Genomic DNA, 21,562 nt, shown 5'->3' on the forward strand with positions numbered 1-21,562 from the left:
GTCCTGTACAGCTGAGTCTCCATAGAAAGGCATATGCGTGTTTGAGCTTTAGGGTGCACACCAGTGGCAACTGGTGGATATTTTTTTGGTTTGGGGGGGGGTGCTCAGCCCATTTTGAAGCCTAGTAGAGCCTTAAAAAACTCCACTGTAATTAATGAGCCCGGCATCCTGAAAGGGGACGGTCGCATGAATAGGGGGTGGCAGCGGCGATGGGAATAGGGAGGCTACGCCTTTGCACCCCTAATTGACGGGCCGCCCCATTAGCAACAGGCTGCACACACCTATGGCCACAAGTTATCCAGTTTCAAAAGGGGGGGGGGGTGGGACTTTAAATGAGGCAGTGACTGGGTAGAGTCCCTGATACAGATAAAAGAAAAGGGAAATTTGGGATTCAAAGTCCTTTTTGTTTTATCTAAATTCAAAATCCACAAAACCTTCCCTCAAAGAAAAATGTATGAACTTAGATTGAGGTTGCAGTTATGGCTCCTTCCTTCCACTAGGGGTCACTGGTACTTGCTTGAAAAAACGTGTGCTGCGAGTAAACTGAATGACTTTTTAAAAGCTGAAATAGTTTCAATCTAGGATGGGAAAAATTGAAGCGATACAATTTATTTTACCATAAATTATGAATTTCTGCAGACTTCAAATATTCATTTTACTGCCTCTATTCGGAAAAAAAGTGAAATATTTAATATTGGGACAATTATTTAAACAATTTACAAGCCAAAAGTTCTACAAGTCACACAACATATACAGTAATATCTAGAACGATGATCCCAGGATCTTGTCATTTAAGATCAGCAATGGACTATTTTGCGGCATTGAATGTAAGGGGATGTAGCTCAGTGGTAGAGCGCATGCTTTGCATGTATGAGGCCCCGGGTTCAATCCCCGGCATCTCCAACATTTTCCTTCATAAAAGGATATACCGTATTTTTCGGGCCATAAGGCGCACTTAAAATCCTTTCATTTTCTCGACAGTGCGCCTTATAATGCGGTGCGCCTTATGTATGGTTGTATTGAGCATTACAGACATACATGATAGGTTTACAGCATCCACTTACATGTAAATAGTAGAGATCCGGCATGTAGATCATGGAAATAGTCCCCAATGTAACGTCCTTCCGCACCAGATGTAAACTGTAAAATGCTCCTATGCCCCTCTATGTCGAACCGTCCGTATAGCAGTGGAACTAGCTGGTACGGTGACACTGTTGAAAGCAAGGCATGGGGCGCAGCGTGAGCCACGGTGACGTCACTGGAATGCGATGGCATTTCGGAGCTGGCGCTTGCGTGTGACAGAGGTGTGTGCATTCATTCATTAATTTTCTATACCCGCGTGCGCCCTATAACCCGGTGCGTCTTATGTATGGAAAAAAAACTGTTAACAGGCGCTCAATGATAGTGCGCCTTATAACCCGGTGCGCCTTATGGTCCGAAAAGTACGGTACTTAAAAATGCTCTGTCCCCACCACCCAACCTCAAGCAAAGAAGATCTGTGTACCTAATTGTAACCCGCTCTGGCCTCCAGCTCCAGTGTGGCATCAATGACCCATGGGAGCCTATGGCCGAATAGGTAGAAAGAGTGGGGAGGGAACATTTTTAAGAATGGTAAGTAAGCAAACCCAGTGTGACTGTTTCCCTCGTCGATGGCTCAACTTTGCATGTGCATTTTTTTTTTTACGAATTTCGACAAATTAGTTTATTCGGAAATATCAGAATTAACAATTATAAAATTTGTGAATTCATAAATTCGTAAGTTCGTGAATTTGAATATTTGTATATTCAAATATAGGGAAATTCAAAAGTTCAAATTCAAAATTCTAAATCCCGAAAATAAGAACGAAAATTCAAAAGAATAAAAATCGAAAAATAAAAATTCAAAAATCTGAAATAATAACTAACTAATTATGGGTATTGGAATTTCTTTTCAAATGTGTCTGTTATTCTGTAACGAATACGAATTATACGAAATAACGAATGCCATATTTAAATGAATGGAACCTAACAAATTAATAATAATAAATAAAAACTTTTTATTATTATTATTATTAATTCATTCCGTTCCATTTGTTTAGATGCGGCATTCGTTATTTCGGATAATTTGTAACTTCAAGTAAATTCATATTTGTTACATTGACTAACAGTCAAATTTGAAATAAAATTCCAATACCTATAATTTAATATCTATTATTATTAGTCAGGGCCGCCATCAGGAATTATGGGGCCCCTTACACACAGCTTCAGGCATGGGCCCCCTGGAGCAGAAAACCCGGGGGGGGGGGGGGTGCTGTCGCCTGAAATTGAGAAGCGGGGGGGGCCCTTTAATAAAAAGAAATATATATATATAAAAAATATATATATTTTAAAAAGGGGGGTTGCCATCTGGGGCCCTGGGGACCTCTGGGCCATATATATATATACACACAAATTATTATTATTTTTTATAAAAATAAATTACAAAAAAGGGGGGGTTGTCATCCGGGACCTCTGGGCCGCCATTTAATAAAAAAAAAATAAAGAAACCTTTGGGCCCTTTAATAAAAAATAAATAAAAACAAATATATAAAAAAATAAAATAAACATTTATAAAACAAAAAAAAAAGGGGAAGTTTCCATCCAGGGCCCTGGGGACCTCCGGGCCCCTTACAGGTGTACTGCCTGTACCCCCCTGATGGCGGCCCTGTTATTAGTTATCTATTATTTAGAATTTTTGTTCTTTCAAATTTTCGGATTTTCTTTTGAATTTCTGAATTTCCGGATGTTCGAATTTACAAATTTCATGATTTTTGAATGTACTAATTTTTCAGTATTTTTCAGACTATTCGTAATTTTCAAATATTCTTACATTCGTATATTCGAATATTTGGAAGTTCAAAAGTTCGGCAATTTGGAAATTCAAAATGTGAAAATCCTAAAATATGAACGAAAATCCGAAAATGAGAAAATCTGAAATAATATCTAAGTAATAATAACTTAACTATTAAATTATAGGTATTGGAATTTACCCGAAACAATGAATGCTGTATCTAAATGAATGGAACGTAACAAATTAATAATAATAAATAACAATAAAAACGTAATTCCGTTCCATTTGTTTAAATGCGGCATTCGTTATTTTGGATAATACGTAACTTTGGATAAATTCATATTTTTTACGTTAACTAACAGCCAAATTTGAAATGAAATTCTAATACCTCATAGTTATTATTAGTTAGTTATTTATTATTTAGAATTTTCGGATTTTCGAATTTACGAATATACAAATTTATGAATTACGATCATAACGAATGACACGAAAAAATAAACATAAATTATTTTGGCAAATGTTTTTAGGAGTCAAAACATTTACCAAATAACAACTTGATTGTGGCCACCTGTCCGGGATTCACCTGGACAGTCCGGGCAGACTGAAACCCGGACACATTATTCAGACCGGGCTGTGGCTCCCCAAGTAACCAAGATAGTCACACACAAATCTGTTGCTGTCCGGGAGCTGTGGGCAGCTATCTGGGGGAAGGTTTGGCATCACTGGGGGGTGGGTCAGGGCGATGAGGTCAGCAAGAGCAATTTGGCCACAGCTCACGGCGGCAAGCTATGCGCACTGCATTGCTACTCTCCTTGAGGCACCAAAAGGTGTCCCAGGCCACTAAAGAGTTCAAGTTTGGCTTTAAGAAAAGGTGGCAACCCTATTGTGGCAGGGATCTTGGAAAGTAAATCCTGATCATAAGGTCTAACCATGATTAGCCAATTTTATTGCAGTAACACATTTTCTGTCTGCCTGCCCTGTTCATCCTCCTCAATACCACACAGAGAAAGACAGCTTGACAGGTAAAACATACTTACATATAAGGTTAATGACACCCCAAGTGCATTGCATTTGTCTGCAGTAACTCTGATGAGGCAATCCTCCTTCCTTCCACTAGGAGTCACTGATACTCGGACAAAGACATGCTGCCTGTAAACTGAATGCTATTTCAGGTTTAATTTGCTTCAATATAAAACGTTAAAGAGATACACTTTATATTACACAAAGTTAGGATTATTATTATTCTGCAGAGTTCCAGTGTACATTTTCCTTCCTCTAGCTAAAAAAATGTCACAACATCTAATATATAATTATATGAATTATAATTCATTCTGTTGCATTTGTTTAGATGCGGCATTCGTTAAAAATTCATATCTGTCACGTTGACTAACAGCCAAATTTGAAATGAAATTCTAATACCTATAATTTTATAGTTATTATTAGTTAGTTAATTATTTATAATTTAAATTGTTTATTCTTTCAAATTTTCGGATATTCTTTCTTATTTTCGAATTTCCGGATTTATGAATTTACGAATTTTTGAATACACAAATTTTCAAATTAAATCCTGATCAAAGCTAACAAAATCATTTAATATTGACTTAAAGCGGAGGTTCACCCTAAAAAACATCTATGTACCATCCCATCCAGCATACTTGCGTCAGCTACAGTATGCTTTTTTTTTTTTTTTGCGCTGTATTTACCGTTTAATCCTTCAGTTTCTTTTCAGACTCCCGCGGGTAGTAGGCGTTCCTATGAAGAGGGGAACATGATTGACATCCGGCTATGGGGGCGTCACGCGTTCCGAAAATAGCCAGACTAGGTCTCGGCTCTTCACGGCGCTATACGGCACCTGCGCACGGACTAGGAGCTGACTGCACAGGTGCCGTATACAGCCGAGTCCTATTTCGGCTATTTTTGGAACGCGTGACGCGCCATAGCCGGACGTCAATCATGTTCCCCTCTTCATAGGAACGCCTACTTCCCGCGGGAGTCTGAAAAGAAACTGAGGGATAACACGGTAAATACAGCGCAAAAAAAAAAAAAAGGCATACTGTAGCTGACGCAAGTATGCTGGACGGGATGGTATATAATTCTTAACCAAGTTCCTGTGTCTGAAAAAGGGGCATCATTTTAGATATTGTGTCATCAATCCCAAACACTTTTCAGCTCATTACTTTTACAACCTGAATGTATCCAAAGAGCAAAGCCTATTATTATGCCTCCAGCATTTCTCATTCTTGTCCAAATGTATTTATTTCACTACTGTCTATTTGATGTGCAACTCACTTTGTTTATGTTCTAATTGTTGAGCCATCATAACAACACATTAACATCATTGTATATTTGAATTACAATATTTTATAAATGCTACACCACCATTACTAGTAAAAAAAGAAATGCCATAAATCTATCTCCTATTTTGTAGATGCTATAACTTTTGCGCAAACCAATCAATATACGCCTTTTGCGATTTTTTTACCAAAAATATGTAGAAGATTATGTATCGCTCTAAACTGAGGAAAAATTTTTTTTTTTTTATATATTTATTAAATCAAAAAGTAAAAAATATGGTGTTTTTTAAAAATTGTTGCTCTTCTTTTGTTTATAGCGCAAAAAATACCACTAAACAAAAGCTCTATTTGTGGGGGGAAAACATAAAGATTTCATTTGAGTACAGTGTTCCATGACCGCGCAATTGTCATTCAAAGTGCAACAGCGCTGAAAACTAAAAATTGGTCTGGGCAGGAAGAGGGTGAAAATGCCCTGTATGGAAGTGGTTAAAGTTGATGCAGATATGAATTATACTTGTTCTTTCTGGCTAGGCTTTTTTGGTGTAATTATTTATATACTGTATGTAATGATTTACACAGGACAAAGGCACAGAGAAAGACACCAGACAAGACACCACAGGGGACAAAGGGAGGCTTCCATTGGCCGGGCCCCAACAGGGGAGACAACAGGGCCAGCATCACCCCCAAAACATAAGTTACAACTTGAAATACACAAATTTAGCATCCGACAGGGGTGTTTCTAGGTGGGACAAAGGCCATGGGCTCAGGGCGTAACTTAAGGGGTACATTACACTTCATGTTAACTGCGTGGCTCATCACTGCCCATTAATGACACATTTCCAGGGTAGACATGGGTAGAGGAGAGGCCCTGGGGATCAGAGTCACACAGTCACGCCTGCTAGAATGATCATCATATATCAAAAAACATAAATCAAATTGATGATGTCAGGGTGGAGCTAAGGACTCTGACGTCATCACACTTCAGCTGGTCTGGCGTAAGCCGCTGCTGGTAGTTTGTTTTTAGATTTGTTTTTATATTTTTGGATGTCAGTAACCAGTTTGAGTCAAATAGAGGGTACACATTTTTTTCATACTGCACCATGAAGTTTTCCTCTTCTTTATTATTTTAATACCAACCGCTTTACTGAACGCCCCTTCCGCTGTCCTGAGAGGAGATGGTGTATGTGCGCTAAGGACCCAGCTGATGCGGGGAGATTTTGGTGTTCCTTGGAGAGGTGAAAAAGTTTTTCTCTGCTGGGGATTGACTTCCATGCCCGGAGCCTGATGAACCATTCCTTGTGTGCTGAGCTCGTATGATCTCTGTAATAGAGGTCCATCTGTTCATATCCCTGCTCACATGTGTGTTGATTGAATACCTGCAGTTCATTTGCTACATCGTTACATCTTTCTGGACTTCTAATAATCATTTTTTGTTATTATTTTTTTTGGACTTCCAAGTTGTTACAACTTACAATTTTTTTTATATTTGTTTACACATTTTTTATTTGTTTGGACTTGAACGACCATTCACGTTTTTTGCTTAGTGATGCTGCTTGCTCGTTTTCACTATATGTGTATATTGAGATCACATCCACCTCAATGTATATAATTTGATCATATTCACACCTTTCATTTTATTTAGTCGCTGATCTATGTGATTTTTTAGGTTGCGCATAATTTTTTTACCTTTTTCACATGCTGCAGGCAATGACTGAGCTAGAAAAACTAAAGAAGGCTGCCACTGGTGTCCAGAGACAAATCCGGGATTATTACGACAATTTTTTGGAGCGTACATGTTATTTCAATTGTTACCTCCTGTCTTTCTTTTGATTTTAGTACAACAGCTACAACTCCATTTGGACACCCACGAACTACTGGACCCACTACAACTGGGTTTCCGCCCAGGCTACGGGAAAGAAACGACACTTCTCAAAATATGGGATGACGCCCTCGAAGCAGCAGATGGCGGAGAATCGTGTCTCCTGGTGCTGCTGGACCTCAGTGCAGCTTTTGACACAGTAGACCACAAAATTTTGCTAACTCGCCTCACAGAAGTAGCCGGAGTCGCAGACTCTGATCTACCCTGGTTCGCATCGTTCTTGGAGAACCGATCCCAGACAGTGAAACTAGGAGCCTTCACTTCAGGAGCACGCACCATTACATGCGGAGTCTCTCAAGGATCAGTTCTGTCGCCCGTACTCTTCAACATATACCTCCGCCCACTCCTCAAAATCATCAGCAAACACGACCTGCTCTACCACTCCTACGCTGATGACACTCAACTTTCGCATCAGCAACAAAAAAGACCAATATCACAGACTAGAACGGTGCCTCACATTGATAGACAATTGGATGACGGAGAGTTCCCTCAAACTTAATGGGTCCAAAACAGAACTTCTTTTTCTTCACGCAAACTGAAAGACAAACTCTAGGACAACATGGACACCACCCCCCATCCTGGGACAAACCATCACCGCAAGCACCAAAGTCAAAAGTCTAGGAGTCACCTTTGACTCAGACATGACTATGGATGCCCAAATAGGATCAGTAGTCAGTCTGCTATGAAGACTCATCCCCTTCATCCCGGAAGAGGATACAGCAGTAGTAGTTGGAACAATTATCAATTCCCGACTCGACTATGCAAACTCCCTCTACCTCGGACTACCCAAAATACCAGATTTCTCGTCTACAAGTCGTCCAGAACATGGCAACCAAACTGGTAACGGGAAAAAAAACATGGGAATCAATGACCCCGTCCCTCAGGACCCTCCACTGGCTAGCCGTTAAGGATCGGGTTACTTTCTAGACCCTCTGTCTCACTCACAAATGCACACAAGGAAACGCCCCTCAATATTTATGCGAGAAAATAAAATACTACAACCCCATTCGCGTTCTTCGATCAACTAACCAAAACCTCCTCCAAATCCCCAAGTTCCTCTACAAGTCTAAAGGAGAACGAAGATTTGCAGTCCAAGGATCACAGTCATGGAACACTCTACTGATTAACAGCCGTATGGAAAAAAATCATCGGGCCTTCAGAAAAAACTTAAGACCCACCTCTTCTGAAGGATCAGGATGACAATGGATACAAAGCGCCTTGAGGCGTGCATTTGTATCGCTATACAAGTTATTGACGGACTCACTCCTATGACAAACAGTGTCAGACATTAGACACGTGGAATTTGTTTTGTTCCAAATTCGTTTTTTAACAAATTTTGACTAATTTGTTAATTTGGAAATATCTGAATTAACCTGTTTAATAAATCTTTCTGAATATTTGTAAATTTGAAAAATCATAAATTCATAAGTTTGTTAATTCAAATATTCGTCAATTCGAAAGTTTGTAAATTCAAAATTTGAAAATCCTAAAATAAGATCAAATAATAAAAAGAACAAAAATTGAAAAATAAGAATGAAATCCGAAAATTCAAAAAAATGTACTAACTATTAAAATATAGGTATTGGAATTTCCTTTTAAATTTGGCTGTTAGAGAATGTAACAAATACGAATTATCCGAAATAACGAATGCCGTATCTAAATGAATGGAACAAATTAATAATAATAAATAATAATAAAAACGTATTATTATTTTTAATACTATTAATTCATTTTGTTCCATTTGTTTAGATGCGGCATTCGTTATTTCGGACAGATTGGAACTTTGGATAAATTCAAATTTGAAATGAAATTCTAATACCTGTAACTTAATAGTTATTATTAGTTAGTTAATTATTTATTATTTCAAATTTTCGTATTTTTGTTCTTTCGAATTTTTGCATTTTTCGCTTTTATGAATCTACGAATTTTCGAATATACAAATTTTCAAATTAAATCCTGATCAAAGCTAACAAAATGTCATATCTCTTTGCTGCAACTGGTGGCTTCCCCTTTAAATCCAGCAATGGATGTAGTTAGCACTTCTGTGTAAGGGGATGTAGCTCAGTGGTAGAGCGCATGCTTCGCATGTATGAGGCCCCGGGTTCAATCCCCGGCATCTCCATCTTTAAAAAAAATTTCTTTAATGGTAATCGTGTTTATTATGGAAGTCAATGGATACCCAAAATATACTAATTGCCTGGCTGAATTTTCTTGAGATCAATGCTAATCCAGTGACCTGAAACAGGAGGAATTTCAAGAATAGGAGATGCGGGGAAATCTTTCATTGGGGACAACTGTCCAAGAGAAGATCTTGGTGAGATCACCTCTTATTGGATTTCAGGTATAATGGGAAGTGGGAAGGAGGAGATCTTGCTGCCTGTGCTCAGGCTGTGCAATGTGCAGGGATTGGAGAAAGAGCTCTGCCCAGTGCCCTGCTAGCGGTGACCCCTGTCCTCTTTAATGCCAGCGGTGACCCCTGTCCTCCCTAATGCCAGCGATGACAACTGGGATTGTTTCAACCCCCCCCCCTATTCCAACACCACTAATGCTGCAGAGCTAACAGCAGAAGAAAGGGGATGTAGCTCAGTGGTAGAGCGCATGCTTTGCATGTATGAGGCCCCGGGTTCAATCCCCGGCATCTCCATGTTTTTGCAAAAACAGCAACAAATCACCATTCTAGGCATGTTAAGAGGATGCAAATATGGGTCTGAGATCCAATGGTAAACAAACCCCTACAATATGCAATGCCCACTTCTTGAAAAAGTCAGTTGTGGGATGCTATGCAAAAAAAGGACATTTCTACCATACTTACCTTGAATTCTGGCTCCAATTTATTGCAGAGTGATTTTCGCATTTATGAATCTACGAATTTACAACAAACCATCACCCCAAGCACCAAAGTCAAAAGTCTAAGAGTCACCTTTGACTCAGACATGACCATGGACGCCCAAATAGGATCAGTAGTCAGTCTGCTATGAAGACTCATCCCCTTCATCCCGGAAGAGGATACAGCAGTAGTAGTTGGAACAATTATCAATTCCCGACTCGACTATGCAAACTCCCTCTACCTCGGACTACCCAAATACCAGATTTCTCGTCTACAAGTCGTCCAGAACATGGCAGCCAAACTGGTAACGGGAAAAAAAAACATGGGAATCAATCACCCCGTCCCTCAGGACCCTCCACTGGCTAGCCGTTAAGGATCGGGTTACTTTCTAGACCCTCTGTCTCACTCACAAATGCACACAAGGAAACGCCCCTCAATATTTATGCGAGAAAATAAAATACTACAACCCCATTCGCGTTCTTCGATCAACTAACCAAAACCTCCTCCAAATCCCCAAGTCCTGCTACAAGTCTAAAGGAGAACGAAGATTCGCAGTCCAAGGATCACGGCCATGGAACACTCTACCGATTAACAGCCGTATGGAAGAAAATCATCGGGCCTTCAGAAAAAACTTAAGACCCACCTCTTCTGAAGGATCAGGATGACAATGGATACAAAGCGCCTTTGTAGCGTGCATTTGTAGCGCTATACAAGTTATCAATCACCCCGTCCCTCAGGACCCTCCACTGGCTAGCCGTTAAGGATCGGGTTACTTTCTAGACCCTCTGTCTCACTCACAAATGCACACAAGGAAACGCCCCTCAATATTTATGCGAGAAATAAAATAAAATTTATGCGAGAAAATAAAATACTACAACCCCATTCGCGTTCTTCGATCAACTAACCAAAACCTCCTCCAAATCCCCAAGTCCTGCTACAAGTCTAAAGGAGAACGAAGATTCGCAGTCCAAGGATCACGGCCATGGAACACTCTACCGATTAACAGCCGTATGGAAGAAAATCATCGGGCCTTCAGAAAAAACTTAAGACCCACCTCTTCTGAAGGATCAGGATGACAATGGATACAAAGCGCCTTGAGGCGTGCATTTGTAGCGCTATACAAGTTATTGACGGACTCACTCCTATGACAAACAGTGTCAGACATTAGACACGTGGAATTTGTTTTGTTCCAAATTCGTTTTTTAACAAATTTTGACTAATTTGTTAATTTGGAAATATCTGAATTAACCTGTTTAATAAATCTTTCTGAATATTTGTAAATTTGAAAAATCATAAATTCATAAGTTTGTTAATTCAAATATTCGTCAATTCGAAAGTTTGTAAATTCAAAATGTGAAAATCCTAAAATAAGATCAAATAATAAAAAGAACAAAAATTGAAAAATAAGAATGAAATCCGAAAATTCAAAAAAATTTACTAACTATTAAAATATAGGTATTGGAATTTCCTTTTAAATTTGGTTGTTAGAGAATGTAACAAATACGAATTATCCGAAATAACGAATGCCGTATCTAAATGAATGGAACAAATTAATAATAATAAATAATAATAAAAACGTATTATTATTTTTAATACTATTAATTCATTTCGTTCCATTTGTTTAGATGCGGCATTCGTTATTTCGGACAGATTGGAACTTTGGATAAATTCAAATTTGAAATGAAATTCTAATACCTGTAACTTAATAGTTATTATTAGTTAGTTAATTATTTATTATTTCAAATTTTCATATTTTTGTTCTTTCGAATTTTTGCATTTTCGCTTTTATGAATCTACGAATTTTCGAATATACACATTTTCAAATTAAATCCTGATCAAAGCTAACAAAATGTCATATCTCTTTGCTGCAACTGGTGGCTTCCCCTTTAAATCCAGCAATGGATGTAGTTAGCACTCCCGTGTAAGGGGATGTAGCTCAGTGGTAGAGCGCATGCTTCGCATGTATGAGGCCCCGGGTTCAATCCCCGGCATCTCCATCTTTAAAAAAATGTTCTTTAATGGTAATCGTGTTTATTATGGAAGTCAATGGATACCCAAAATATACTAATTGCCTGGCTGAATTTGCTTGAGATCAATGCTAATCCAGTGACCTGAAACAGGAGGAATTTCAAGAATAGGAGATACGGGGAAATCTTTCATTGGGGACAACTGTCCAAGAGAAGATCTTGGTGAGATCACCTCTTATTGGATTTCAGGTATAATGGGAAGTGGGAAGGAGGAGATCTTGCTGCCTGTGCTCAGGCTGTGCAATGTGCAGGGATTGGAGAAAGAGCTCTGCCCAGTGCCCTGCTAGCGGTGACCCCTGTCCTCTTTAATGCCAGCGGTGACCCCTGTCCTCTTTAATGCCAGCGGTGACCCCTGTCCTCCCTAATGCCAGCGATGACAACTGGGATTGTTTCAACCCCCTATTCCAACACCACTAATGCTGCAGAGCTGACAGCAGAAGAAAGGGGATGTAGCTCAGTGGTAGAGCGCATGCTTTGCATGTATGAGGCCCCGGGTTCAATCCCCGGCATCTCCATGTTTTTGCAAAAACAGCAACAAATCACCATTCTAGGCATGTTAAGAGGATGCAAATATGGGTCTGAGATCCAATGGTAAACAAACCCCTACAATATTCAATGCCCACTTCTTGAAAAAGTCAGTTGTGGGATGCTATGCAAAAAAAGGACATTTCTACCATACTTACCTTGAATTCTGGCTCCAATTTATTGCAGAGTGATTTTCGCATTTATGAATCTACGAATTTACAACAAACCATCACCCCAAGCACCAAAGTCAAAAGTCTAAGAGTCACCTTTGACTCAGACATGACCATGGACGCCCAAATAGGATCAGTAGTCAGTCTGCTATGAAGACTCATCCCCTTCATCCCGGAAGAGGATACAGCAGTAGTAGTTGGAACAATTATCAATTCCCGACTCGACTATGCAAACTCCCTCTACCTCGGACTACCCAAATACCAGATTTCTCATCTACAAGTCGTCCAGAACATGGCAGCCAAACTGGTAACGGGAAAAAAAAACATGGGAATCAATCACCCCGTCCCTCAGGACCCTCCACTGGCTAGCCGTTAAGGATCGGGTTACTTTCTAGACCCTCTGTCTCACGCACAAATGCACACAAGGAAACGCCCCTCAATATTTATGCGAGAAAATAAAATACTACAACCCCATTCGCGTTCTTCGATCAACTAACCAAAACCTCCTCCAAATCCCCAAGTCCTGCTACAAGTCTAAAGGAGAACGAAGATTCGCAGTCCAAGGATCACGGCCATGGAACACTCTACCGATTAACAGCCGTATGGAAGAAAATCATCGGGCCTTCAGAAAAAACTTAAGACCCACCTCTTCTGAAGGATCAGGATGACAATGGATACAAAGCGCCTTTGTAGCGTGCATTTGTAGCGCTATACAAGTTATCAATCACCCCGTCCCTCAGGACCCTCCACTGGCTAGCCGTTAAGGATCGGGTTACTTTCTAGACCCTCTGTCTCACTCACAAATGCACACAAGGAAACGCCCCTCAATATTTATGCGAGAAAATAAAATAAAATTTATGCGAGAAAATAAAATACTACAACCCCATTCGCGTTCTTCGATCAACTAACCAAAACCTCCTCCAAATCCCCAAGTCCTGCTACAAGTCTAAAGGAGAACGAAGATTCGCAGTCCAAGGATCACGGCCATGGAACACTCTACCGATTAACAGCCGTATGGAAGAAAATCATCGGGCCTTCAGAAAAAACTTAAGACCCACCTCTTCTGAAGGATCAGGATGACAATGGATCAAATTTGAAATTAAATCCTGATCAAAGCTAACAAAATGTCATATCTCTTTGCTGCAACTGGTGGCTTCCCCTTTAAATCCAGCAATGGATGTAGTTAATTTAATGCCAGCGGTGACCCCTGTCCTCTTTAATGCCAGCGGTGACCCCTGTCCTCCCTAATGCCAGCGATGACAACTGGGATTGTTTCAACCCCCTATTCCAACACCACTAATGCTGCAGAGCTGACAGCAGAAGAAAGGGGATGTAGCTCAGTGGTAGAGCACATGCTTTGCATGTATGAGGCCCCGGGTTCAATCCCCGGCATCTCCATGTTTTTGCAAAAACAGCAACAAATCACCATTCTAGGCATGTTAAGAGGATGCAAATATGGGTCTGAGATCCAATGGTAAACAAACCCCTACAATATTCAATGCCCACTTCTTGAAAAAGTCAGTTGTGGGATGCTATGCAAAAAAAGGACATTTCTACCATACTTACCTTGAATTCTGGCTCCAATTTATTGCAGAGTGATTTTCGCATTTATGAATCTACGAATTTACAACAAACCATCACCCCAAGCACCAAAGTCAAAAGTCTAAGAGTCACCTTTGACTCAGACATGACCATGGACGCCCAAATAGGATCAGTAGTCAGTCTGCTATGAAGACTCATCCCCTTCATCCCGGAAGAGGATACAGCAGTAGTAGTTGGAACAATTATCAATTCCCGACTCGACTATGCAAACTCCCTCTACCTCGGACTACCCAAATACCAGATTTCTCATCTACAAGTCGTCCAGAACATGGCAGCCAAACTGGTAACGGGAAAAAAAACATGGGAATCAATCACCCCGTCCCTCAGGACCCTCCACTGGCTAGCCGTTAAGGATCGGGTTACTTTCTAGACCCTCTGTCTCACTCACAAATGCACACAAGGAAACGCCCCTCAATATTTATAAAAATAAAATAAAATTTATGCGAGAAAATAAAATACTACAACCCCATTCGCGTTCTTCGATCAACTAACCAAAACCTCCTCCAAATCCCCAAGTCCTGCTACAAGTCTAAAGGAGAACGAAGATTCGCAGTCCAAGGATCACGGCCATGGAACACTCTACCGATTAACAGCCGTATGGAAGAAAATCATCGGGCCTTCAGAAAAAACTTAAGACCCACCTCTTCTGAAGGATCAGGATGACAATGGATACAAAGCGCCTTGAGGCGTGCATTTGTAGCGCTATACAAGTTATTGACGGACTCACTCCTATGACAAACAGTGTCAGACATTAGACACGTGGAATTTGTTTTGTTCCAAATTCGTTTTTTAACAAATTTTGACTAATTTGTTAATTTGGAAATATCTGAATTAACCTGTTTAATAAATCTTTCTGAATATTTGTAAATTTGAAAAATCATAAATTCATAAGTTTGTTAATTCAAATATTCGTCAATTCGAAAGTTTGTAAATTCAAAATGTGAAAATCCTAAAATAAGATCAAATAATAAAAAGAACAAAAATTGAAAAATAAGAATGAAATCCGAAAATTCAAAAAAATGTTAGTTAATTATTTATTATTTCAAATTTTCATATTTTTGTTCTTTCGAATTTTTGCATTTTCGCTTTTATGAATCTACGAATTTTCGAATATACACATTTTCAAATTAAATCCTGATCAAAGCTAACAAAATGTCATATCTCTTTGCTGCAACTGGTGGCTTCCCCTTTAAATCCAGCAATGGATGTAGTTAGCACTTCTGTGTAAGGGGATGTAGCTCAGTGGTAGAGCGCATGCTTCGCATGTATGAGGCCCCGGGTTCAATCCCCGGCATCTCCATCTTTAAAAAAATGTTCTTTAATGGTAATAGTGTTTATTATGGAAGTCAATGGATACCCAAAATATACTAATTGCCTGGCTGAATTTGCTTGAGATCAATGCTAATCCAGTGACCTGAAACAGGAGGAATTTCAAGAATAGGAGATACGGGGAAATCTTTCATTGGGGACAACTGTCCAAGAGAAGATCTTGGTGAGATCACCTCTTATTGGATTTCAGGTATAATGGGAAGTGGGAAGGAGGAGATCTTGCTGCCTGTGCTCAGGCTGTGCAATGTGCAGGGATTGGAGAAAGAGCTCTGCCCAGTGCCCTGCTAGCGGTGACCCCTGTCCTCTTTAATGCCAGCGGTGACCCCTGTCCTCTTTAATGCCAGCGGTGACCCCTGTCCTCTTTAATGCCAGCGATGACAACTGGGATTGTTTCAACCCCCTATTCCAACACCACTAATGCTGCAGAGCTGACAGCAGAAGAAAGGGGATGTAGCTCAGTGGTAGAGCGCATGCTTTGCATGTATGAGGCCCCGGGTTCAATCCCCGGCATCTCCATGTTTTTGCAAAAACAGCAACAAATCACCATTTTAGGCATGTTAAGAGGATGCAAATATGGGTCTGAGATCCAATGGTAAACAAACCCCTACAATATTCAATGCCCACTTCTTGAAAAAGTCAGTTGTGGGATGCTATGCAAAAAAAGGACATTTCTACCATACTTACCTTGAATTCTGGCTCCAATTTATTGCAGAGTGATTTTCGCATTTATGAATCTACGAATTTACAACAAACCATCACCCCAAGCACCAAAGTCAAAAGTCTAAGAGTCACCTTTGACTCAGACATGACCATGGACGCCCAAATAGGATCAGTAGTCAGTCTGCTATGAAGACTCATCCCCTTCATCCCGGAAGAGGATACAGCAGTAGTAGTTGGAACAATTATCAATTCCCGACTCGACTATGCAAACTCCCTCTACCTCGGACTACCCAAATACCAGATTTCTCATCTACAAGTCGTCCAGAACATGGCAGCCAAACTGGTAACGGGAAAAAAAAACATGGGAATCAATCACCCCGTCCCTCAGGACCCTCCACTGGCTAGCCGTTAAGGATCGGGTTACTTTCTAGACCCTCTGTCTCACTCACAAATGCACACAAGGAAACGCCCCTCAATATTTATGCGAGAAAATAAAATACTACAACCCCATTCGCGTTCTTCGATCAACTAACCAAAACCTCCTCCAAATCCCCAAGTCCTGCTACAAGTCTAAAGGAGAACGAAGATTCGCAGTCCAAGGATCACGGCCATGGAACACTCTACTGATTAACAGCCATTTGGAAGAAAATCATCGGGCCTTCAGAAAAAACTTAAGACCCACCTCTTCTGAAGGATCAGGATGACAATGGATACAAAGCGCCTTTGTAGCGTGCATTTGTAGCGCTATACAAGTTATCAATCACCCCGTCCCTCAGGACCCTCCACTGGCTAGCCGTTAAGGATCGGGTTACTTTCTAGACCCTCTGTCTCACTCACAAATGCACACAAGGAAACGCCCCTCAATATTTATGCGAGAAAATAAAATAAAATTTATGCGAGAAAATAAAATACTACAACCCCATTCGCGTTCTTCGATCAACTAACCAAAACCTCCTCCAAATCCCCAAGTCCTGCTACAAGTCTAAAGGAGAACGAAGATTCGCAGTCCAAGGATCACGGCCATGGAACACTCTACCGATTAACAGCCGTATGGAAGAAAATCATCGGGCCTTCAGAAAAAACTTAAGACCCACCTCTTCTGAAGGATCAGGATGACAATGGATACAAAGCGCCTTGAGGCGTGCATTTGTAGCGCTATACAAGTTATTGACGGACTCACTCCTATGACAAACAGTGTCAGACATTAGACACGTGGAATTTGTTTTGTTCCAAATTCGAAACAGGAGGAATTTCAAGAATAGGAGATACGGGGAAATCTTTCATTGGGGACAACTGTCCAAGAGAAGATCTTGGTGAGATCACCTCTTATTGGATTTCAGGTATAATGGGAAGTGGGAAGGAGGAGATCTTGCTTCCTGTGCTCAGGCTGTGCAATGTGCAGGGATTGGAGAAAGAGCTCTGCCCAGTGCCCTGCTAGCGGTGACCCCTGTCCTCTTTAATGCCAGCGGTGACCCCTGTCCTCTTTAATGCCAGCGGTGACCCCTGTCCTCCCTAATGCCAGCGATGACAACTGGGATTGTTTCAACCCCCTATTCCAACACCACTAATGCTGCAGAGCTGACAGCAGAAGAAAGGGGATGTAGCTCAGTGGTAGAGCGCATGCTTTGCATGTATGAGGCCCCGGGTTCAATCCCCGGCATCTCCATGTTTTTGCAAAAACAGCAACAAATCACCATTCTAGGCATGTTAAGAGGATGCAAATATGGGTCTGAGATCCAATGGTAAACAAACCCCTACAATATTCAATGCCCACTTCTTGAAAAAGTCAGTTGTGGGATGCTATGCAAAAAAAAGGACATTTCTACCATACTTACCTTGAATTCTGGCTCCAATTTATTGCAGAGTGATTTTCGCATTTATGAATCTACGAATTTACAACAAACCATCACCCCAAGCACCAAAGTCAAAAGTCTAAGAGTCACCTTTGACTCAGACATGACCATGGACGCCCAAATAGGATCAGTAGTCAGTCTGCTATGAAGACTCATCCCCTTCATCCCGGAAGAGGATACAGCAGTAGTAGTTGGAACAATTATCAATTCCCGACTCGACTATGCAAACTCCCTCTACCTCGGACTACCCAAATACCAGATTTCTCATCTACAAGTCGTCCAGAACATGGCAGCCAAACTGGTAACGGGAAAAAAAACATGGGAATCAATCACCCCGTCCCTCAGGACCCTCCACTGGCTAGCCGTTAAGGATCGGGTTACTTTCTAGACCCTCTGTCTCACTCACAAATGCACACAAGGAAACGCCCCTCAATATTTATGCGAGAAAATAAAATACTACAACCCCATTCGCGTTCTTCGATCAACTAACCAAAACCTCCTCCAAATCCCCAAGTCCTGCTACAAGTCTAAAGGAGAACGAAGATTCGCAGTCCAAGGATCACGGCCATGGAACACTCTACCGATTAACAGCCGTATGGAAGAAAATCATCGGGCCTTCAGAAAAAACTTAAGACCCACCTCTTCTGAAGGATCAGGATGACAATGGATACAAAGCACCTTGAGGCGTGCATTTGTAGCGCTATACAAGTTATCAATCACCCCGTCCCTCAGGACCCTCCACTGGCTAGCCGTTAAGGATCGGGTTACTTTCTAGACCCTCTGTCTCACTCACAAATGCACACAAGGAAACGCCCCTCAATATTTATGCGAGAAAATAAAATAAAATTTATGCGAGAAAATAAAATACTACAACCCCATTCGCGTTCTTTGATCAACTAACCAAAACCTCCTCCAAATCCCCAAGTCCTGCTACAAGTCTAAAGGAGAACGAAGATTCGCAGTCCAAGGATCACGGCCATGGAACACTCTACCGATTAACAGCCGTATGGAAGAAAATCATCGGGCCTTCAGAAAAAACTTAAGACCCACCTCTTCTGAAGGATCAGGATGACAATGGATACAAAGCGCCTTGAGGCGTGCATTTGTAGCGCTATACAAGTTATTGACGGACTCACTCCTATGACAAACAGTGTCAGACATTAGACACGTGGAATTTGTTTTGTTCCAAATTCGTTTTTTTAACAAATTTTGACTAATTTGTTAATTTGGAAATATCTGAATTAACCTGTTTAATAAATCTTTCTGAATATTTGTAAATTTGAAAAATCATAAATTCATAAGTTTGTTAATTCAAATATTCGTCAATTCGAAAGTTTGTAAATTCAAAATGTGAAAATCCTAAAATAAGATCAAATAATAAAAAGAACAAAAATTGAAAAATAAGAATGAAATCCGAAAATTCAAAAAAATGTACTAACTATTAAAATATAGGTATTGGAATTTCCTTTTAAATTTGGTTGTTAGAGAATGTAACAAATACGAATTATCTGAAATAACGAATGCCGTATCTAAATGAATGGAACAAATTAATAATAATAAATAATAATAAAAACGTATTATTATTTTTAATACTATTAATTCATTTCGTTCCATTTGTTTAGATGCGGCATTCGTTATTTCGGACAGATTGGAACTTTGGATAAATTCAAATTTGAAATGAAATTCTAATACCTGTAACTTAATAGTTATTATTAGTTAGTTAATTATTTATTATTTCAAATTTTCATATTTTTGTTCTTTCGAATTTTTGCATTTTCGCTTTTATGAATCTACGAATTTTCGAATATACACATTTTCAAATTAAATCCTGATCAAAGCTAACAAAATGTCATATCTCTTTGCTGCAACTGGTGGCTTCCCCTTTAAATCCAGCAATGGATGTAGTTAGCACTTCCGTGTAAGGGGATGTAGCTCAGTGGTAGAGCGCATGCTTCGCATGTATGAGGCCCCGGGTTCAATCCCCGGCATCTCCATCTTTAAAAAAATGTTCTTTAATGGTAATCGTGTTTATTATGGAAGTCAATGGATACCCAAAATATACTAATTGCCTGGCTGAATTTGCTTGAGATCAATGCTAATCCAGTGACCTGAAACAGGAGGAATTTCAAGAATAGGAGATACGGGGAAATCTTTCATTGGGGACAACTGTCCAAGAGAAGATCTTGGTGAGATCACCTCTTATTGGATTTCAGGTATAATGGGAAGTGGGAAGGAGGAGATCTTGCTGCCTGTGCTCAGGCTGTGCAATGTGCAGGGATTGGAGAAAGAGCTCTGCCCAGTGCCCTGCTAGCGGTGACCCCTGTCCTCTTTAATGCCAGCGGTGACCCCTGTCCTCTTAATGCCAGCGGTGACCCCTGTCCTCCCTAATGCCAGCGATGACAACTGGGATTGTTTCAACCCCTATTCCAACACCACTAATGCTGCAGAGCTGACAGCAGAAGAAAGGGGATGTAGCTCAGTGGTAGAGCGCATGCTTTGCATGTATGAGGCCCCGGGTTCAATCCCCGGCATCTCCATGTTTTTGCAAAAACAGCAACAAATCACCATTCTAGGCATGTTAAGAGGATGCAAATATGGGTCTGAGATCCAATGGTAAACAAACCCCTACAATATTCAATGCCCACTTCTTGAAAAAGTCAGTTGTGGGATGCTATGCAAAAAAAGGACATTTCTACCATACTTACCTTGAATTCTGGCTCCAATTTATTGCAGAGTGATTTTCGCATTTATGAATCTACGAATTTACAACAAACCATCACCCCAAGCACCAAAGTCAAAAGTCTAAGAGTCACCTTTGACTCAGACATGACCATGGACGCCCAAATAGGATCAGTAGTCAGTCTGCTATGAAGACTCATCCCCTTCATCCCGGAAGAGGATACAGCAGTAGTAGTTGGAACAATTATCAATTCCCGACTCGACTATGCAAACTCCCTCTACCTCGGACTACCCAAATACCAGATTTCTCATCTACAAGTCGTCCAGAACATGGCAGCCAAACTGGTAACGGGAAAAAAAAACATGGGAATCAATCACCCCGTCCCTCAGGACCCTCCACTGGCTAGCCGTTAAGGATCGGGTTACTTTCTAGACCCTCTGTCTCACTCACAAATGCACACAAGGAAACGCCCCTCAATATTTATGCGAGAAAATAAAATACTACAACCCCATTCGCGTTCTTCGATCAACTAACCAAAACCTCCTCCAAATCCCCAAGTCCTGCTACAAGTCTAAAGGAGAACGAAGATTCGCAGTCCAAGGATCACGGCCATGGAACACTCTACGATTAACAGCCATTTGGAAGAAAATCATCGGGCCTTCAGAAAAAACTTAAGACCCACCTCTTCTGAAGGATCAGGATGACAATGGATACAAAGCGCCTTGTAGCGTGCATTTGTAGCGCTATACAAGTTATCAATCACCCCGTCCCTCAGGACCCTCCACTGGCTAGCCGTTAAGGATCGGGTTACTTTCTAGACCCTCTGTCTCACTCACAAATGCACACAAGGAAACGCCCCTCAATATTTATGCGAGAAAATAAAATAAAATTTATGCGAGAAAATAAA

General features: G+C 40.5%; 11 non-coding genes across 11 annotated transcripts; all 11 read left to right on the plus strand.

Annotated features, from left to right (window-relative positions):
- The first annotated feature begins 831 nt into the window (after positions 1-831).
- TRNAA-UGC lies at positions 832-903 on the plus strand. The gene has a single exon. It is a non-coding gene; the product is annotated as a tRNA-Ala (tRNA).
- An 8,129-nt stretch (positions 904-9,032) lies between these two features.
- On the plus strand, positions 9,033-9,104 carry TRNAA-CGC. The gene has a single exon. It is a non-coding gene; the product is annotated as a tRNA-Ala (tRNA).
- A 450-nt stretch (positions 9,105-9,554) lies between these two features.
- On the plus strand, positions 9,555-9,626 carry TRNAA-UGC. Its single transcript has one exon. It is a non-coding gene; the product is annotated as a tRNA-Ala (tRNA).
- Positions 9,627-11,734: 2,108 nt separating this feature from the next.
- On the plus strand, positions 11,735-11,806 carry TRNAA-CGC. Its single transcript has one exon. It is a non-coding gene; the product is annotated as a tRNA-Ala (tRNA).
- Positions 11,807-12,279: 473 nt separating this feature from the next.
- On the plus strand, positions 12,280-12,351 carry TRNAA-UGC. Its single transcript has one exon. It is a non-coding gene; the product is annotated as a tRNA-Ala (tRNA).
- Positions 12,352-13,857: 1,506 nt separating this feature from the next.
- TRNAA-UGC lies at positions 13,858-13,929 on the plus strand. Its single transcript has one exon. It is a non-coding gene; the product is annotated as a tRNA-Ala (tRNA).
- Positions 13,930-15,361: 1,432 nt separating this feature from the next.
- TRNAA-CGC lies at positions 15,362-15,433 on the plus strand. The gene has a single exon. It is a non-coding gene; the product is annotated as a tRNA-Ala (tRNA).
- A 473-nt stretch (positions 15,434-15,906) lies between these two features.
- Positions 15,907-15,978, plus strand: TRNAA-UGC. The gene has a single exon. It is a non-coding gene; the product is annotated as a tRNA-Ala (tRNA).
- Positions 15,979-17,716: 1,738 nt separating this feature from the next.
- Positions 17,717-17,788, plus strand: TRNAA-UGC. Its single transcript has one exon. It is a non-coding gene; the product is annotated as a tRNA-Ala (tRNA).
- A 2,109-nt stretch (positions 17,789-19,897) lies between these two features.
- On the plus strand, positions 19,898-19,969 carry TRNAA-CGC. The gene has a single exon. It is a non-coding gene; the product is annotated as a tRNA-Ala (tRNA).
- A 471-nt stretch (positions 19,970-20,440) lies between these two features.
- TRNAA-UGC lies at positions 20,441-20,512 on the plus strand. Its single transcript has one exon. It is a non-coding gene; the product is annotated as a tRNA-Ala (tRNA).
- The last annotated feature ends 1,050 nt before the right edge of the window (positions 20,513-21,562 follow it).

Source organism: Rana temporaria, chromosome 4 (genome assembly GCF_905171775.1).
Source record: "Rana temporaria chromosome 4, aRanTem1.1, whole genome shotgun sequence".
Taxonomy (NCBI): domain Eukaryota; kingdom Metazoa; phylum Chordata; class Amphibia; order Anura; family Ranidae; genus Rana; species Rana temporaria.